Source organism: Phyllobates terribilis, unplaced genomic scaffold, assembly GCF_046119375.1.
Source record: "Phyllobates terribilis strain yellow unplaced genomic scaffold, ASM4611937v1 Scaffold_5__5_contigs__length_657084704, whole genome shotgun sequence".
NCBI lineage: Eukaryota > Metazoa > Chordata > Amphibia > Anura > Dendrobatidae > Phyllobates > Phyllobates terribilis.
The window spans coordinates 14,520,056-14,539,643 of NW_027362765.1; the positions used below are offsets into that span (position 1 = coordinate 14,520,056).

At 47.6% G+C, this 19,588-nt stretch overlaps 1 protein-coding gene and 1 long non-coding RNA gene across 2 annotated transcripts in view; one reads left to right on the forward strand and one right to left on the reverse strand.

Annotated features, from left to right (window-relative positions):
* Positions 1–19,588, reverse strand: part of LOC141270496 (uncharacterized) — a 462,326-nt gene that overhangs the window by 418,561 nt on the left and 24,177 nt on the right. The gene's annotated exons all lie outside the window — the stretch shown is intronic.
* On the forward strand, positions 18–17,591 carry LOC141270613 (uncharacterized). Its single transcript, XR_012321714.1, has 3 exons — positions 18–88; positions 14,469–14,599; positions 17,350–17,591. It is a non-coding gene; the product is annotated as an uncharacterized lncRNA (long non-coding RNA).

The window sequence follows — 19,588 nt, forward strand, 5'->3', positions numbered from 1 at the left end:
ACAGGAGGGGAGGAGTCAGGGGTCACATGATCAGGGGCCTCAGTGGATGCAGGACTCTGCTGTGCTGGTTGTCATGGTGCTGGATAAGGTGAAGTTTATGTGTGGGGTGAGGAGGGGTTTACAGTGTGGATGTAGCAGAGCCGCGCGTGTACGAGGCGTACGGAGCAGAGCCGTGTGTGTACGAGGTGTACGGAGCAGAGCCGTGTGTGTACGAGGTGTACGGAGCGGAGCCGCGTGTGTACGAGGTGTACGGAGCGGAGCCGCGTGTGTACGAGGTGTACGGGGCGGAGCCGCGTGTGTACGAGGTGTACGGGGCGGAGCCGCGTGTGTACGAGGTGTACGGAGCGGAGCCGCGTGTGTACGAGGTGTACGGAGCCGAGCCGCGTGTGTACGAGGCGTACGGAGTCGAGCCGCGTGTGTACGAGGCGTACGGAGCAGAGCCGCGTGTGTACGAGGCGTACGGAGCAGAGCCGCGTGTGTACGAGGCGTACGGAGCGGAGCCGCGTGTGTACGAGGCGTACGGAGCGGAGCCGCGTGTGTACGAGGCGTACGGAGCGGAGCCGCGTGTGTACGAGGCGTACGGAGCGGAGCCGCGCGTGTACGAGGTGTACGGAGCAGAGCCGTGCGTGTACGAGGCGTACGGAGCAGAGCCGTGCGTGTATGAGGTGTACGGAGCAGAGCCGTGCGTGTACGAGGCATACGGAGCGGAGCCACGCGTGTACGAGGCGTACGGAGAGGAGCCGCGCGTGTACGAGGCGTACGGAGCGGAGCCGCGCGTGTACGAGGCGTACGGAGCGGAGCCGCGTGTGTACGAGGCGTACGGAGCGGAGCCGCGTGTGTACGAGGCGTACGGAGCAGAGCCGCGTGTGTACGAGGCGTACGGAGCAGAGCCGCGTGTGTACGAGGCGTACGGAGCAGAGCCGCGTGTGTACGAGGCGTACGGAGCAGAGCCGCGTGTGTACGAGGCGTACGGAGCAGAGCCGCGTGTGTACGAGGCGTACGGAGCAGAGCCGCGTGTGTACGAGGCGTACGGAGCAGAGCCGCGTGTGTACGAGGCGTACGGAGCAGAGCCGCGCGTGTACGAGGCGTACGGAGCAGAGCCGTGCGTGTACGAGGAGTACGGAGCAGAGCCGTGCGTGTACGAGGCATACGGAGCGGAGCCACGCGTGTACGAGGCGTACGGAGAGGAGCCGCGCGTGTACGAGGCGTACGCAGCGGAGCCGCGCGTGTTCGGATCAGGGGCCTCAGTGGATGCAGGACTCTGCTGTGCTGGTTGTCATGGTGCTGGATGAGCTGAAGTTTATGTGTGGGGTCAGGAGGGGTTTACTGTGTGGATGTAGCAGAGCCGCGTGTGTACGAGGCGTACGGAGCGGAGCCGCGCGTGTACGAGGCGTACGGAGCGGAGCCGCGTGTCTACGAGGCGTACGGAGCGGAGCCGCGCGTCTACGAGGCGTACGGAGCTGAGCCGCGCGTGTTCGGAGTGGAGCCGTCTGTGTACGAGATGTTGGGAGCGGAGCTGCGTGTGTATGAGGTGTATGGAGCGGAGCCGCGCGTTTACGAGGTGCACGGAACTGAGCCGCACGTGTACGGAGCGGAGTCGTGTGTACGAGGTGTATGGAGCAGAGCCGTGTGTACGAGGTGTACGGAGCGGAGCCGTGTGTACGAGGTGTACGGAGCGGAGCCACGCGTTTACGAGGTGCACAGAGCGGAGCCGCGCGTGTACGAGGTGTACAAAGCGGAACCTCGCGTGTACGAGGCGTACGTGTGATAGGGAGTGTGAGACGGAGCAGGCAGAGACAGCTGGTCGATGAACAATGCAACTACCTTTATTGATACTGGGAGAATATAACACCAAACAAATATATGGTTCATTAGTCTTCAAGGTGGCTACACAAAAAAGGACAAATCCGGGGGCGCCACCCGGTAATCCGGCGCCAAGGAAAATGCAACAACAGTCTTATGCTAAGGCCACGGCCCCACTATCTGTATTCGGTCAGTATTTTTTCTCAGGAGTGGGAGCCAAAACCAGGTGAGGAACAATCAGAGAAAAGGTATAATAGAAACAAGTCACCAATTCTGCATTTATCACCCACTCCTGGTTTTGGCTCCCACTCCTGAGAAAAAATACTGACCAAATACTGATAGTGGGGCGGTGGCTCAAGTCCTCAAATCCAGCGGGGAGGTTAAACATCACAATCCCACGTGGCAACTGATCTCCAATAGACCATACACGTCACCAGGACCTGGCCTCAGCAACATCCTAGCCCTTCACACAGCACAGCACCAACTAACTCCAATCATGTGGCTTATTGTTCTTCTCTTGGGATCAGCCCCCTGGTTGGGCAGAGATACTCACACCCCACCCCCTTAGGCTTCGTGCCCACGTAGCGTTTTTCAAGCGTTTATGCTGCGGAATTTCCGCAGCGTAAATGCTTGTGAAACGCTAGGTAATCCGCACCCCATGGTCCCCAAGGGGATTCCGCATGATCTATGCACATGCTGTGGATTTTTCCGCAGCGTTTATGCTGCGTACAAAAATCCGCAGCATGTTCATTAATTTTGCGGAAGCCCAGCGGAATGGCCGCCATTGACTTGCATTGAGATGCATAGAATCTGCATCTGTACATTTGTACAAGCGGATTTTATGCGTCTCTATGTGCGGATGGTACCCAGTTCTGGAGGAGAGGAGACTCTCATCCAGACCTGGGTACCATTGTACCTGTAAAAAAAGAATAAAATAAAAAATAAAGTTTATACTCACCTTTCCGAAGGCTTCTCTCTGCAAGCCGGCAGCGCTGAAGGACCTTCGGTGACGTCACAGTCATGTGACCGCAGGCCTTTCACCGCTCTGTCTCGCGATATGCCGGCAGCCAGGAACCAGCGGTGCAGCACACGCCGGGGCATCGGGGGTGAGTATAGCTTTATTTTTTTATTTTTACGGTCACACTATATAAATCCATGCCGTTTGCATGGATTCATATAGTGTGACCTACTTGTCAAGCACTTTCCAAGTGATGCTATCGCCTGGAAAGCGCTTGTCAATCTGCATGCGGAAACGCATGTGGATACGCATGTGAATCCGCATGTATTCTGCAGGAAAAACTCATGCACAATCTGCATGCGTTTTTTCTGCCAGGGAGATGCAGAAATGCTGCAGAAATTTTCTGCTTCATTTCTGCATCGTGGGCACATAGCCTTAAACATTTACTACAGGTAATTCAAAGAATGAAGAATCATCTTAAGGCTATGTGCCCACGATGCAGAATTGAAGCAGAAATTTTCCGCAGCATTTCTGCATCCGCATGCGGATTGTACATGCGGATTGTACATGCGTTTTTCCTGCCAGGGACATGCGGATGTGAAGTGTTCTTCACATGCATTTCCGCATGCGGGTTGACAAGCGCTTTCCAAGCGATTTTAGCATCACTTGGAAAGTGCTTGACAACTTGGTCACACTATATAAATCCATGCAACCGGCATGCATTTATATAGTGTGACCACCAAAGAATGTCAAAAAATAAAAAAAATAAATCTATACTTACCCTCGGATGGCCCCCGCAGTCTTGCTTCCCTCCGTCCAGCTGCTGGCAACTAGCGGTGCACTGTACTGAAGGACCTCCCGTCACATGACTATGATGTCAGCGCAGGTCCTACAGTTCACCGCGATCTGCCGGCAAAGGAGAATGAGCGCAGCGGGGGCCGTCAGAAGGTAAATATAATCTTTATTTTTTATTTTATTCTTTTTTTTACAGGTACTATGGTACCCGGGTCCGGAGGAGAGTCTCCTCTCCTCCACACCCGGGTACCATCCGCACATTGGAACGCATGGAAGGCGCATGTACAGATGCAGTGATGCGTAATCCATGCGTTCCAATGCAAGTCAATGGCGGCGATTACGCTGCGTGTCCGCAAAATTAATAGACATGCTGCGGATTTTTGAGCGCAGCATAAACGCTGCAGAAAAATCTGCATCATGGGCATTGACATTGCGGCTTGTCATTGGGGACCATGGGGGACGGATTACACAGCATTTTTTAAGCGTTTACGCTGCGGAAATTCCGCAGCATAAATGCTCGAAAAACGCATAATGGGCACGCAGCCTGAGCGTTTTAACATGCGGATTTGCCATGCGGATTTCAAATGCATTTAGTAGGCAATTCCGCATGAGGAAACGCACAAATAATGGACATGCTGTGGATTTTTCCACACTGAGAATCCGCTGCAGGAAATTCCGCAGCATGTGCACAGAAAATGCGGATTATCATTGGGGACCATGGGGCACGTATTACCAAGCATTTTCAAAGCGTTTCTGCTGCGGAAATTCCGCCGCAAAAATGCTTGAAAAACGCATAGTGGGCACGCAGCCTAAAACTACAGTCTCCAGCTGGTCTGCAGATTTGTGTATTTAAGGGAAGCCCCATACGAAGAGGAACAAAGACACACAAGCCCCCCCCCACCGCTAGATGCAGGACAGAAAATGCTAATATAGGACTGATTACAGTATGGTCCATGAAAACAGGCTGAGGGGAGGTGCACTCTGTCACAGTACAGAGCGGAGCCGCGCTTGTACGAGGCGTACGGAGCGGAGCCGTGTGTGTACAAGGTGTACGGAGAGGAGCAGTGTGTTTACGAGGTGTACTGAGCGGAGCTGTGTGTGTAAGAGGTGTACGGAGCGGAGCAGGTGTGTACAAGGTGTACAGAGCGAAGCCGCCCGTGTACAAGGTTTGCGGAGCAGAGCCATGACTATAATCAGCTTTTGGGGTATAAATGGTTTTCTAACCTTGACCTTAGAGGGGCTTATTACAATTTGATTCACACCAAGAAGGGTGATGAGTGGAAAACGGTGTTTAAATTTTAAGGTGTTTTGTTGCAGCTCAGCAGGAGGACTGGTCTTCATTCTTACCTCTTGCTGAGTTCGCCTTTAACAGTCGGATCAATCAGATCACTGCTGGAACCTCATCCTTTTTTGGTAATTATGGTTTTCATCCCCATTTTGTTGACTTTTCTTAAATAAGTTCTGAATGTCTTGGGGTGGAGATCGCCATATAGAAACATGAGGATGTTACATAGGTTGACCTAAGTCCATCAAGTTCAACCTTTCTCCACCAATTACACATTTGTTGTCACTAAATTATCTATAACCCACGATATTTTGTGTACTGAGGAAATCATCCAGCCCTTTTTTTAAAAGTTGTTATAGTGTCTGTCATTACTACTTCTTGTAGTAGGGCATTCCACAGTCTCACTGCCCTGAATGGAAAGAACCCTTTCCTGTTTTCCGGAATTGCCATGATTCCACCTGTAATGAGTGTCCCCTAGTCCTTAGTATGGTCTTTGGAAGGAATGTCAGCTACAGATTGTCGCCATCGTGCTCTCCAGAGGCCCCCCAGCATCTCCTAGCAATGAGAGGAAATCATCGGCATACAATGCCACTTTCTCTTCCTAGGTCCCATATTTAACCCCTTTACCCCCGCGGGTGGTTTGCACGTTCATGACCAGGCCAATTTTTACATTTCTGACCACTGTCACTTTATGAGGTAATTACTCTGGAATGCTTCAACGGATCCCCCTGATTCTGAGATTGTCTTTTCGTACCATATTGTACTTTATGATTGTGGTAAAATTTCTTCGATATCACTTGCGTTTATTTGTGAAAAAAACGGAAATTTGGCGAAAATTTTGAAAATTTGGCAATTTTCAAAATTTGAATTTTTATGCCCTTAAATCAGAGAGATATGTCACACAAAATAGTTAATAAATAACATTTCCCACATGTCTACTTTACATCAGAACAATTTTGGAACCAACATTTTTTTTTGTTAGGGAGCTATAAGGGTTAAAAGTTGACCAGCGATTTCTCATTTTTCCAACAAAATTTACAAAACCATTTTTTTAGGGACCACATCACATTTGAAGTCACTTTGAGAGGTCTTTATGACAGAAAATACCCAAAAGTGACACCATTCTAAAAACTGCACCCCTCAAGGTGCTCAAAACCACATTCAAGAACTTTATTAACCCTTCAGGTGCTTCACAGGAATTTTTGGAATGTGGAAGAAAAAAATGAACATTTAACTTTTTTCACAAAAATGTTACTTTAGACCCAATTTTTTTTATTTTCGCAGGGGTAACAAGAAAAAATGGACCCCAAAATTTGTTGTGCAATTTCCCCTGGGCACGCAGATACCCAATATGTGGGGAAAAAACACTGTTTGGGCGCACGGCAGGGCTCGGAAGGGAAGGAGCGCCATTTGACTTTTTGATTGTAAAATTTGCTTGAATAATTAGCGGACGCCATGTTGCGTTTGGAGAGCCCCTGATGTGCCTAAACAGTGGAAACCCCCCACAAGTGACCCCCAAATTGAATGGAAAATCGGCTCAAATTGTTAGCGGACACCATGTTGCGTTTGGAGATCCCCTATATGCCTAAACATTGGAGCTCCCCCACAAGTGACCACATTTTGGAAACTAGACCCCCCAAGGCACCTATCTAGATGCATAGTGAGCACTTGGAACCCCCAGGTGCTTCACAAATTGATTCGTAAAAATGAAAAAGTGGGGAAAAAAACACTTTTTTATTTTTACGGATTAATTTGTGAAGCACCTGGGGGTTACAAGTGCTCACTATGCATCTAGATAGGTGCCTTGGGGGGTCTAGTTTCCAAAATGGGGTCACTTGTGGGGGAGCTCCAATGTTTAGGCACACAGGGTCTCTCCAAACGCGACATGGTGTCCGCTAACAAATTGAATGGAAAATCGGCTCAAATTGTTAGCGGACACCATGTTGCGTTTGGAGAGCCGTGAAAAAAAAATCTTTTTTTTTCCACAAAAACGATCTTTTAGCCGCAATATTTTTATTTTCACAAGGGTACTAGGAGAAATTGGACCCCAAAAGTTGTTGTGCAATTTCTCCTGAGTACGTTGATACCCCATGTGTTGGAGAAAACTACTGTTTGGGCGCATGTCAGGGCTCGGAAGGGAAGGAGTGACGCTTTGGAATGCAGACTTTGATGGAATGGTCTGCGGGCGTCATGTCACGTTCTCAGAGCCCCTGATGTGCCTAAAGTGAAAATGCCCAACAAGTGCCCCCTTTTTGGAATGGATACCTGATTTGTCAATTTTATAATGTAGTGTTATACGCCAGTTGTGTAGGACAACCTGACTAACACTACACAACTGAAGTATGACAACCTGACGAACACTACGTCAGCTGTGTAGTGTTCGTCAGGTTGTCATACGTCAGAAATTAATTCAATAGTCCAGGAAGTATGGTACCTTTTGAAGCAGTCTTTCATGCAGAGGCCAGGTTTGTCGGGGCAGGTGTCACATTGGTAAATGGTGTCCTTGCGTATTACCCTTCGGTAACACACTCAGCACTTCTTTTGTGACTTACCTTTTTTTTCCGCTGTGAGGGATCTGCCCCGGGAAATGCTGGCCTGGTACAATTCGAGGTCCTTCAGTTCCAGAAGTAGTGGGGCCCGCTCCGCCACCACTGCCAAATATCAAGGCCTTGATAACTGTCTCCTGAAAGTGAAGATACGACGAAGAAGTCTGGCCTGCACATTTTGACAGAAGGAAAGCGTTGTGCATTGCCATCTGAACAATGTGCACGGCCAGCTTCTTATACCATACCTTGGCCTTTCTCAAAGCACTGTACGGCTGGAGGACTTGATCTGAGAGATCAACTCCCCCCATGTACTTGTACCCCACTACACAGTCTGGGTTGGCGACCTGTGTAGTGGAACCTCTTACAGTGCTGAGGGTGCTGCCATCACCATGTATGGTGGTCAAGAGAAGGACATCCCTCTTGTCCTTGTACTTGACTACCAACAGGTGGTCGCTACATTGGGCTCTGCTCTCACCCCTTCTGAGCAGCTGCCCAATAAGCGTCTTTGGGAGGCCTTTCTGATTTTTGCGGACAGTACCGCAAGCTGCGGTATGTCGCGCAGAGAGGGATTTGAAGAGCGGGATACTTGTATAAAAGTTATCCACGTACAGGTGATAACCTTTATCCAGCAGTGGGTGCACCAAGTCCCACACAATTTTCCCACTCACTCCCAGAACAGGGGGGCATTCAGGGGGTTCAATCCGGGAGTCCTTCCCTTCATAAATTCTAAACTTGTGAGTGTACCCTGAGGTACTCTCACAAAGTTTATACAGCTTGATCCCGTACCTGGACCTTTTACTGGGCAGGTACCGCCGGAATTCAAGCCGCCCCTTAAAAGAAATTAAGGACTCATCCACGCAGATGTCCCTTTGGGGCACGTACACTTCACCAAACTTGTTGTTGAAGTGCTCGATGACCGGCCGAACTTTGAAAAGACGATCAAAGTTCGGGTCATCGTGTGCAGGACACCTTGCATTATCTTGGTAATGCAAGAACTTGTGGATGGCCTCAAAACGTGTCCGGGTCATGACCATTCGGAACACTGGAGTGTTATACAAAACGTCAACACTCCAGTATTGCTGAACCTCTGTTTTTTTCAGGATCCCCATATGAAGGACCAGGCCCCAAAACTTCATCATTTCTTCTGTGTCTACAGGAGACCAGTTAGAAAATGATGAAGACAGGTTTTGTTCCAAAAATTGATGAGCATACAAATTAGTTTGGCCCACCATGAGGTTTATAAAATCCTCAGAAAAAAAGACTTTGAAAAAGTCTATTTCTGTGAGGCCGGTGGTGTCAAACTTGATTCCTGATTCCACCACGAAATCAGGAATCAGTGGCTCAAAATTTTCGGGGGGCAAGGTCCATACGGGATCAGTAGTGGGGGGTGCTGGAACATCTTCTCTCCTGCGACGACTGCGGGGTGGTCCAGCAGCACCTGAGGAGGAAGAGGAGGACGATGAGGCATCGGAAAAGTAAAGAAATGTGGGATCCTCGCCCACGCTGTCAGTCTCAGTGTTGGAGGCAACAATAGCGTATGCCTCCTCCGCTGAATAGCGAGTCTGGGATGTGCCGGACAATTTTTTTTTCTCGAGTATGTGGTGCGTGTTTGTCAGTACTTTATTTAGAGAGTGTGTGTGTGTCAGTGTGCTTGGTGTGAACTCTCGGCAGCTGCTGGGTGTGTGCGCGGATGTGGTGCAAAGGTGGGGGGGGGGGATTGACAGGGACAAGAAAAAGTCCAGAAAAGCAGCGAGCATGGACGTTGATCAGTGACGTAGACACTGCTCAGCGCTCGGCCGCTGTAGGACGAACGAAAAGAAAAAACAACTGGGGGGGGGGGGGGATTGGGGGTAAAAGGAGGGGGGAGAGGAGGAGGGGGGAAGAGGGGTGGATGAGGGGAGAACAGAGATGGACTTACCAAAGTCTCCTCTGTTCTTCTTTCGACAGGATCAGCAGCAGGTTCTGGAAGAGGCTCTGGAGCAGGATCCGCAGCAGCAGGATAAGGAGCTGGAGACCCAGGATCCTAGAGACAGCAGCAGGACGCCGAAGCTGGAGACCCAGCAACCTGGAGACAGCAGCAGGACGCCGGAGCAGGAGATCCAGGACCCTGGAGACTGCAGCAGGATGCCGGAGCAGCAGCAGCGACTGGAGCAGGTAGGAGAAAGGTCTTGTAGTGTAACAGAAGATTATGTGGCACTACAAAGCCCAGCACAGCGCAGATCAGACGTGACCGCTGTGTAGAAATCCTCACCAAGTGTGAGGATCTGCAGGGCGGTGACAGGGTGGTGACAGGCAGGTCACAGGCCGGTCACCACCCGGTCACCTCCCGGTCAGGTACTCTGATTGGTGCGATCGATGATGACATCGATCGCACCAATCAGAGATGGCTGGGGCCTGGGCACACACCACAGGGGGTCACAGGGAGGTGACAGGCAGGTCACAAGCCGGTCACCGCCCTGTGACCGCCCTGTCACCTGTGTTCAGGTACTCTGATTGGAGCGATCGATGTCATCATCGATCGCTCCAATCAGAGCTGGCTGGGGGATCTATCACATCACAGGGGGTCATGGGGAGATGACAGGCAGGTCACAAGCCGGTCACCGCCCTGTTACTGTGCGGTCCCGCTGTGATCGGTGCGATCGATTTGATCGGCGATCGCACCGATCCTAGTACTTCGGTCGCGGTGCCGCATTAAAGATAGGGCGTATAAATACGTATTTGGTCCATAAGGCCCAGAGCACAGATACGTATTAATATGCCCTATGTCGTAAAGGGGTTAAACAAGCCTACCACTTCAACTCAGCCTTCCCCTGTTCCCTCCTAAATATTATTAAGAATCTGTTCACTACTATTCATCTGTCTCCACACCCTCGATAACTGCACTCGATACTTGATTATTGCACTTAAATATACGGGCTGATGACCGGATCATGCAGCCTTATATGAAAATCCCTATTTATTATAATTGCTAGACTTGAAATAACAAGCACTTTTCACCTATTGCGTCCCATTTCCTTGTAGATTGTAAGCTTGCGAGCAGGGAACTCACTCCTAATCAGGGCCGGCGTCAGCACCCGGGCAAGTGCCGGGGCCCTGAGCAGGCAGGGGTCTCATTCACCGTCGAGCACCCCGGCGCGCTATGGGACCCGTGAGCGGTGCGGTGCCGGTGTCAGCGCCTGCTCTCCCCCGCTTGCTCAGGGCCCCGGCACAATACTTAACTCTCCCCGTGCCTCCGCGGCAGCTCCGGTCTCTTCCGGGGCTGCCGCACTGTGACTTCTCAGGTCAGAGGGCGCGGTGACATCTTTACACCGCGCTCTCTCCTGAGCTGTCACAGACAGCGCAGAGCGGGAAGATGCCGGCACGGGTGAGGAGTCCGGAGCAGCGGCAGCAGGTGAGAAGTGAGGGGAGTATTTGATTTTTTTTTTATATGTATGGAGGCATGGGGCATTATATGGTGGGGGGGGACAATTGACATCCTGCATGGGGCATTATATGGGGGGGGAGAGGTGACATCCTGCATTGGGCATTATATGGGGGGGTGACATCCTGCATGGGGCATTATATGGGGGGGGAGAAGTGACATCCTGCATGGGGCATTATATGGGGGGAAGAGGTGACATCCTGCATGGGGCATTATACGGAGGGGAGAGGTGATATCCTGCATGGGGCATTATAAGGGGGGTGACATCCTGCATGGGGCATTATGTGGGATCCAGTAATCTGTATGGAGAGTTATATAGGGGCCATTATCCTCTATGGAGCGTTATATGGAGGCCAGTATCCTGTATGGAGCGTTATATTGGGACCAGTATCCTGTATGGAGCGTTATATGGGGACTAGTATTCTGCATGGAGCAATATACAGTGGTGGCCAAAAGTATTGGCATCCCTGCAATTCTGTCAGATAATACTCAGTTTCTTCCTGAAAATGATTGCAATCACAAATTCTTTGGTATTATTATCTTCATTTAATTTGTCTTCAATGAAAAAAACACAAAAAGAATTGTCCTAAAGCCAAATTGGATATAATTCCACACCAAACCTAAAAAAGGGGGTGGACAAAAGTATTGTCACTGTTTGAAAAATCATGTGATGCTTCTCTAATTCGTGTAATTAACAGCACCTGTAACTTACCTGTGGCACCTAACAGGTATTGGCAATAACTAAATCACACTTGCAGCCAGTTAACATGGATTAAAGTTGACTCAACCTCTGTCCTGTGTCCTTGTGTGTACCACATTGAGCATGGAGAAAAGAAAGAAGACCAAAGAACTGTCTGAGGACTTGAGAAACCAAATTGTGAGGAAGCATGAGCAATCTCAAGGCTACAAGTCCATCTCCAAAGACCTGAATGTTCCTGTGTCTTCCATGCGCAGTGTCATCAAGAAGTTTAAAGTCCATGGCATTGTGGCTAACCTCCCTAGATGTGGACGGAAAAGAAAAATTGACGAGAGATTTCAACGCAAGATTGTGCAGATGGTGGATAAAGAACCTCGACTAACATCCAAACAAGTTCAAGCTGCCCTGCAGTCTGAGGGTACAGCATTGTCAACCCGTACTATCCGTCGGCGTCTGAATGAAAAGGGACTGTATGGTAGGATACCCAGGAAGACCCCACTTCTTACCCCGAGACATAAAAAAGCCAGGCTGGAGTTTGCCAAAACTTACCTGAGAAAGCCTAAAACGTTTTGGAAGAATGTTCTCTGGTCAGATGAGACAAAAGTAGAGCTTTTTGGGAAAAAGCATCAACATGGAGTGTACAGGAAAAAAAAAAAGAGGCATTCAAAGAAAAGAACACGGTCCCTACAGTCAAACATGGCGGAGGTTCCCTGATGATTTGGGGTTTCTTTGCTGCCTCTGGCACTGGACTGCTTGACCGTGTGCATGGCATTATGAAGTCTGAAGGCTACCAACAAATTTTGCAGCATAATGTAGGGCCCAGTGTGAGAAACCTGGGTCTCCCTCAGAGGTCATGGGTCTTCCAGCAGGACAATGACCCAAAACACACTTCCAAAAGCACTATAAAATGGTTTGAGAGAAAGCACTGGAGACTTCTAAGGTGGCCAGCAATGAGTCCAGACCTGAATCCCATAGAACACCTGTGGAGAGATCTCAAAATGGCAGTTTGGAGAAGGCACCCTTCAAATATCAGGGACCTGGAGCAGTTTGCCAAAGAAGAATGGTCTACAATTCCAGCAGAGCATTATAAGAAACTCATTGATGGTTACCGGAAGCGGTTGTTCGCAGTTATTTTGGCTAAAGGTTGTGCAACCATTAGGCTGAGGGTGCCAATACTTTTGTCTGGCCCATTTTTGGAGTTTTGTGTGAAATCATCAATGATTTGATTTTTGCTTCATTCTCTTTTGTGTTTTTTCCTTGCAAGCAAATTAAATGAAGAGAATAATGCCAAAGAATTTGTGATTGCAATCATTTTCAGGAAGAAACTGAGTATTATCTGACAGAATTGCAGGGGTGCCAATACTTTTGGCCACCACTGTATGGGGCCCATAATACTGTATGGAGGACTATGTGGTGCCCATAATACCGTATGGAGGACTATACTGTCCGGTCTGCACTGTACGCTGGGAGGATTCACCGGTTTCTGAGCTATTGTAGAATTTACAATAGATATCGCTCATGTAATGTAAGAAGTGAAATCTTCAGAATTGTACTATATATATATATATATTTCTCTGCGGTATCTGTGTATCATGAATCGTAGTATGTGTTAAAAGGGGCCCACTGAGACTCTTTTGCTCAGGGCCCACAAAAACCTGGAGCCGGCCCTGCTCCTAATGTAACTGTGTAAATTGTCTTACCTTGTATTGAATTTATTGTCTGTACATGTCCCCGCTTAATTGTAAAGTGCTGCGGAATATGTCGGCGCTATATAAATAAAAATTATTATTATTATCAACTTAAAATCAGCTAAGAGCTCCGGTGACCTCACTTACTGCAACAGTGTTGTGTGAGAAAATTCTCACACAGCACTACTGCCGTAAAGTGAGATCCCGGAGCTCTCAGCTGATCTTCAGCTGATAAACTCCTGTGACCTCATTCCCGCAGCTCAGCGCTATACACTGCTGGGAGTGATCATGCTCTTGTTAGTGTATAGCGTGCTGCCAGATGAGCGGATTACCATGGAACACTCGGGGTACGGCGGATAGGTAAATATAAGGTATTTTTATTTTAATATCAACTTATTTTAACTTTTTTTTTTTTTTTTTTTTACACTGGGCACAGACGTTGGCTGAGGAGACTACTTCTCCCCTCAGCCACGCCTGCTCCCGCTATTATCAACTGGATCGGCTATAGGATGATGGGAGGAGTTGTCTCCTGCGGAAAATTATTTGTGCGTTTTTGCCGCGTATTTGACTCATTGACTTGAATTGAGTCAGCCAAATAAGCAGCAAACATCCGCAGCAAATCCGCAAATATTTTTATACCTGTTTTGGTGTGAATTTGACTGACTCCATTGAAGTCAATGAGTGAAAAACGCTGCATAAGCGCACAAAGAATTGACATGCTGCAGATTTAAACGCAATGACAAACCTGACAGGAAAATTTCTGATCATGTGCATAGCACTTCAGGATTGTCATTGCATTAGCTGGCACACGGATTTCCTAGCATTTTTGGCCCATTTCTGCACGGAAAAAAACGCCGCAAAAATGCAACAAAAACTCACCATCTGCACATAGCCTTTATGGTAATCTTAAACAGCTGTACCCAGATGTATCCAGTTATCCAACAATAAATAGACACAAGAAAAGCCTATAGAAGGTATATAAAGATGCTTATAAGATTTTTATAACCACATAGGAAAAACGCTCATAGACTATTCCTAGGCAAATATGTAATAGCTAAAGTGCCTAGTGCTAGATAAGGTGCCCTATGCTAACCAGAGTAAGCTAAGCAACATGTCACTCATGGACCCATGGCTCATGTAGCCCAGACAGCCCACGCATATTGCTGTTGGTTACAGCTTCATCAGGGAAAGTGCTAAGCAATAGGGGCTTTGTGGGCTTTATATCTGCAAAACATATTGAAAGATGATTACCAGAGGCTGTGTGATTCCTTTTAGGCAGGAGGCAGGCATACACCGTGCAGCTGTGTTGTCTAATCAGCAGTGCATCCACATGTTGGGAGAGTGCATCGTCAGAGGTGCGTCAGTGAGGACAGATGGGCAACGCTGAAGCGTCTCACCACATCAAGGTACTCTTCAGTGAGTGCAAAGTACTGATGGATATAGTGCTTCACATACATGAGGAACATGAGGATGAACAATTGTGCCAACATAAAGCTAACATGGCATTATGACAAGAATATGGATTCTGGCACCACTATATATATATATATATATATATATATATAGTACAGACCAAAAGTTTGGACACACCTTCTCATTTAAAGATTTTTCTGTATTTTTATGACTATGAAAATTGTACAATCACACTGAAGGCATCAAAACTATGATTTAACACATGTGGAATTATATACTTAACAAAAAAGTGTGAAACAACTGAAAATATGTCTTATATTCTAGGTTCTTCAAAGTAGCCACCTTTTGCTTTGATGACTGCTTTCCACACTCATGGCATTCTGTTGATGAGCTTCAAGAGGTAGTCACCGGAAATGGTTTTCACTTCACAGGTGTGCCCTGTCAGGTTTAATAAGTGGGATTTCTTGCCTTATAAATGGGGTTGGGACCATCAGTTGTGTTGTGCAGAAGTCTGGTGGATACACAGCTGACAGTCCAACTGAATAGACTGTTAGAATTTGTATTATGGCAAGAAAAAAGCAGCTAAGTAAAGAAAAACGAGTGGCCATCATTACTTTAAGAAATGAAGGTCAGTCAGTCCGAAAAATTGGGAAAACTTTGAAAGTGTCCCCAAGTGCAGTTGCAAAAACCATCAAGCGCTACAAAGAAACTGGCTCACATGAGGACCGCCCCAGGAAAGGAAGACCAAGAGTCACCTCAGCTTCTGAGGATAAGTTTATCCGAGTCACCAGCCTCAGAAATTGCAGGTTAACAGCAGCTCAGATTAGATACCAGGTCAATGCCACACAGAGTTCTAGCAGCAGACACATCTCTTCAACAACTGTTAATAGGAGACTTTGTGCAGCAGGCCTTCATGGTAAAATAGCTGCTAGGAAACCACTAAGGACAGGCAGCAAGCAGAAGAGACTTGTTTGGGCTAAAGAACACAAGGAATGGACATTAGACCAGTGGAAATCTGTGCTTTGGTCTGATGAGTCCAAATTTGAGATCTTTGGTTCCAACCACCGTGTCTTTGTGCGACGCAGAAAAGGTGAACAGATGGACTCTACATGCCTGGTTCCCACCGTGAAGCATGGAGGAGGAGGTGTGATGGTGTGGGGGTGCTTTGCTGGTGACACTGTTGGTGATTTATTCAAAATTGAAGACATACTGAACCAGCATGGCTACCATAGCATCTTGCAGCGGCATGCTATTCCATGCAGTTTGCGTTTAGTTGGACCATCATTTATTTTTCAACAGGACAATGACCCCAAACACACCTCCAGGCTGTGTAATGTGTATTTGACCAAGAAGGAGAGTGATGGTGTGCTACGCCAGATGACCTGGCCTCCACAGTCACCAGACCTGAACCCAATCGAGATGGTTTGGGGTGAGCTGGACCGCAGAGTGAAGGCGAAAGGACCAACAAGTGCTAAACATCTCTGGGAACTCCTTCAAGATTGTTGGAAGACCATTTCCGGTGACTACCTCTTGAAGCTAATCAAGAGAATGCCAAGAGTGTGCAAAGCAGTCATCAAAGCAAAAGGTGGCTACTTTGAAGAACCTAGAATATAAGACATATTTTCAGTTGTTTCACACTTTTTTGTTAAGTATATAATTCCACATGTGTTAATTCATAGTTTTGATGCCTTCAGTGTGAATGTACAATTTTCATAGTCATGAAAATACAGAAAAATCTTTAAATGAGGTGTGTCCAAACTTTTGGTCTGTACTGTTATATATATATATATATATAAAACAAATATACACATATATATATATATATATATATATATATTGTGACAGAGTTCCTGGTGTTATATGTGAGGGGAGGTATGTTTCACTATGGCTGCTAGCCTTAGAGAACTGAACCTACAACTTTTCTCCAGCATGTTATATGTTGGGGGTTTAAATCACCATTGTGAAGGGAGTGGTTTTGTGTGAATTACAGAGATGGGAAGGACGTCATTCACCATACCTCCCCCTCAGAGTGTGGCTGAGCAAGGTTAAATGCTCAGTCCCTGTTTTTTTTCTGTTGTTGGGAGTTTGGAGAGTCAAGTCTCCAGACTGTGGAGTTTCAGCTCAGGAGGAGCTGAAGTTTGCTGCAAAGTGGTGCAGGTGAACCCGCACATATATGGACTGTGTTATCCTTTGTCTTTTGTTTAACCTTTATGCCAGCAAGGCTGAGTTTTATTTTGCTGAAGTCTGCAGTGCTTTATACTGACAAAATAAACCTGCAGCCAAAACCGTTCCTGTGTCTACTTCCGACTACAGCCGAGTGAGTCGTCTTGCCACAATATATAATGATTGAGACGACAGAGCTTTTCTTCTTAATTATGCCAGACATAAATTCAGTAGGCCCAGAGACATAACTATTATTCATGAGTCTGGATGTTAACTCTTCTTGAAGGTTGACTTGGTAAATTGATAACTGGCTGTTATTTACCTCTTATATCAGTTCCTACAGTTTATTGTACTATTATTTTTGCAAGACAGGGTCATAGCACAATGCAATTTCCTAATATGTTGATTACACATAAAACCAACCCATGCAGCTTGTTTACTTGCATTGTTTAGGTGGTTACAGTTTAATCTTCAATGTTTGCAAGTTAACATTGGAGGATGAGCTGTCTATGATTGCTTGAAAGGATAGTTGAGAACTATATAAAAGGTGTCTCTGCCTCTATTCTGTGTGACTCTACAGGATGTCAGCTTAAGAACACAGATCTGCTCCTTTGACCATCGCTGAACCCTCAGAGATGTTTTTGAAGAATCCGGGTTGGGACAATTAGGTCGCCTGGCCATGTACTTCCATGGACTGTCAACTTCCTAAGCTTGCCGCTACCTCCTGTCTGTGGGTGCCCGCCTAAAGCGGGGTGCAACTGGTTGTGGTAGTTGGCCCTGGAAGCCTTGAAATTGCAGCAGCTCAAATCTCGGCGAGCCAGCGGAAGGGTGAGACTTTGTAATTTTGCACCATCTTGTGTATTTTCTGGGACTCTTATATATGATATTGTCTGTTTTGTGGTTCAATAAATTATTGCCACACTGTTTTACCTTCACCCTGTGTTGTCTAAGTAGTATTATGTCCACGGGAGACCCCCATGTCTCCACATTTGGTGGCAAGTGGTGGAATACTACTCAGCCCAGCAGATCAGGGGGAGATACAGGGGACTGGTGTTTGTAGACACCATCCAAGGGTGCCACAACCAGGGAGGCATATAGACAGACCCAGCAGACCATAGGTGAGGCATACACAGCAGGTTTTGGACGCCACTATGTCCAACCCCACCAGCTCTGCCGTGGGAGGAAAACTGGAGGGGATATACAGCCACAACAAAAAACGGAGACTGCAGGAGCTGTGCTAGCTTTGAAGGATCGAATAACAGGCCACCGACACCCGGTCGAATTTGATACAGGAATTGGTCTGTTGCGATGCCCAGAATGTCGTAGAGGACAATGAAAACTCCGCTGAAGTGCACCCATAGGAATTAAACTGCTTGCCAAATCCAGGATCCAGTGGTAATCTAGAATCCAGGAATTGTTGATCATATTGGGACCCGGAGCTTCAAGCGAGGAGAGGGCTTGTGTTATTGAATCAGTTTTGGGAGAAACAGTACCCCTACCGCAAAGCCGGACCCTACCTCCATGATGACTCACCAGCAAGGAAATTATCTCTGCTACTGAGACGTGCCTATGTTTAATGATTCCAACATAGAGGTTGATGAACATCTGCAAGATTCTGAGACCCTGATGCTGGTACACCAGGTGCCCACAGCTGATTGGGCCAAATACCTGTGGACAAGTTTGACTAGCCGGGCACAGGATGCTGTCTGGTCACTTGCGTCTCAGAACTGCCTGGACTATTAAAGATACCCTTTTGGCCCTCTTTACCATCACCCCCAAAAGATATCGCACAAAGTTCTAAACTTTGTCTCGCCAGGGGGCCTCCTATGTAGAATTTGGCAGTTAACTCCGAAGGCATTGCAACCGCTGGCTCGATGGTTGGGCTGCCCACTCTGCTGATGCCCTGCAGGAAGTGGTTGTACTCAAGCAACTTATGGAGAAAATGGCACCATAAATACAGGAGTGGGTAGCCGACTGGAAGCCCAAAAACTCCCAGAGCAAGCAGCTCAATTGGCTGATGAATTTACAATCAACCCCACTGGAGACACGATATGCCCACCGATCCTAGGAAACCCCTCAACCAAGGATTCGTGTGGCCACCAGCCATTCGAGCAGGACTATCCCGCTACCAAGCAGAAACCCCCTCATGGTCTCAGATTTTCAGTGTTGGCCACTCCCCTCTGCTAGATATACTCGCCTCAGGCTTTCAGGGATGCCAGTGTTAATTTCATGCTGCCTGGCTCTGTAGCTGGAGGAGTTGATTATTTGAGGAGGCGTTTGGAGTGTTTACCTAAAGACTGTTGCTTGGTTATTTGGCTGTGTGCAAATCCTCATCCTCTCCTATTTGTTTTGTTCCTTGTATCACCCCGAATTTGATCCCAGCCTATTTGCCTCTCATTCATATCCAGCCAGCGAAAAAAGTGCACAGTACCTCCGGCTACCACCCTTAACTTGGCAGGGAATATCACTGAATATAGAACGTGCAGATCTCTCAGATGTTTTTTGTCATCAAGGAATTTGGCTCATTGTTTCTGCACTTCAATAGAATAATTGGGAAAGATTTTGAATCCATTAATTGTTAGATCTGGGTGATCCGTTGCCTGTCATAGGATAATATCTGTGTCCCAGTAGTGTAAAATTTTAGCCAGCACAGGTCTTGGTGGTAGCCCCGGAAGAAGAGGATGGGTTGGCACCCTATGAGCTTGTTCTAAATCCTATAGGGAGATTAAGGTTTAGGTCAGATTATTAATTTCAACAAGTATTAGAATTCAGCAGGAGAGGAGCCTTCTATTTTTTTCAGGCACACCAATAAGTCGTAT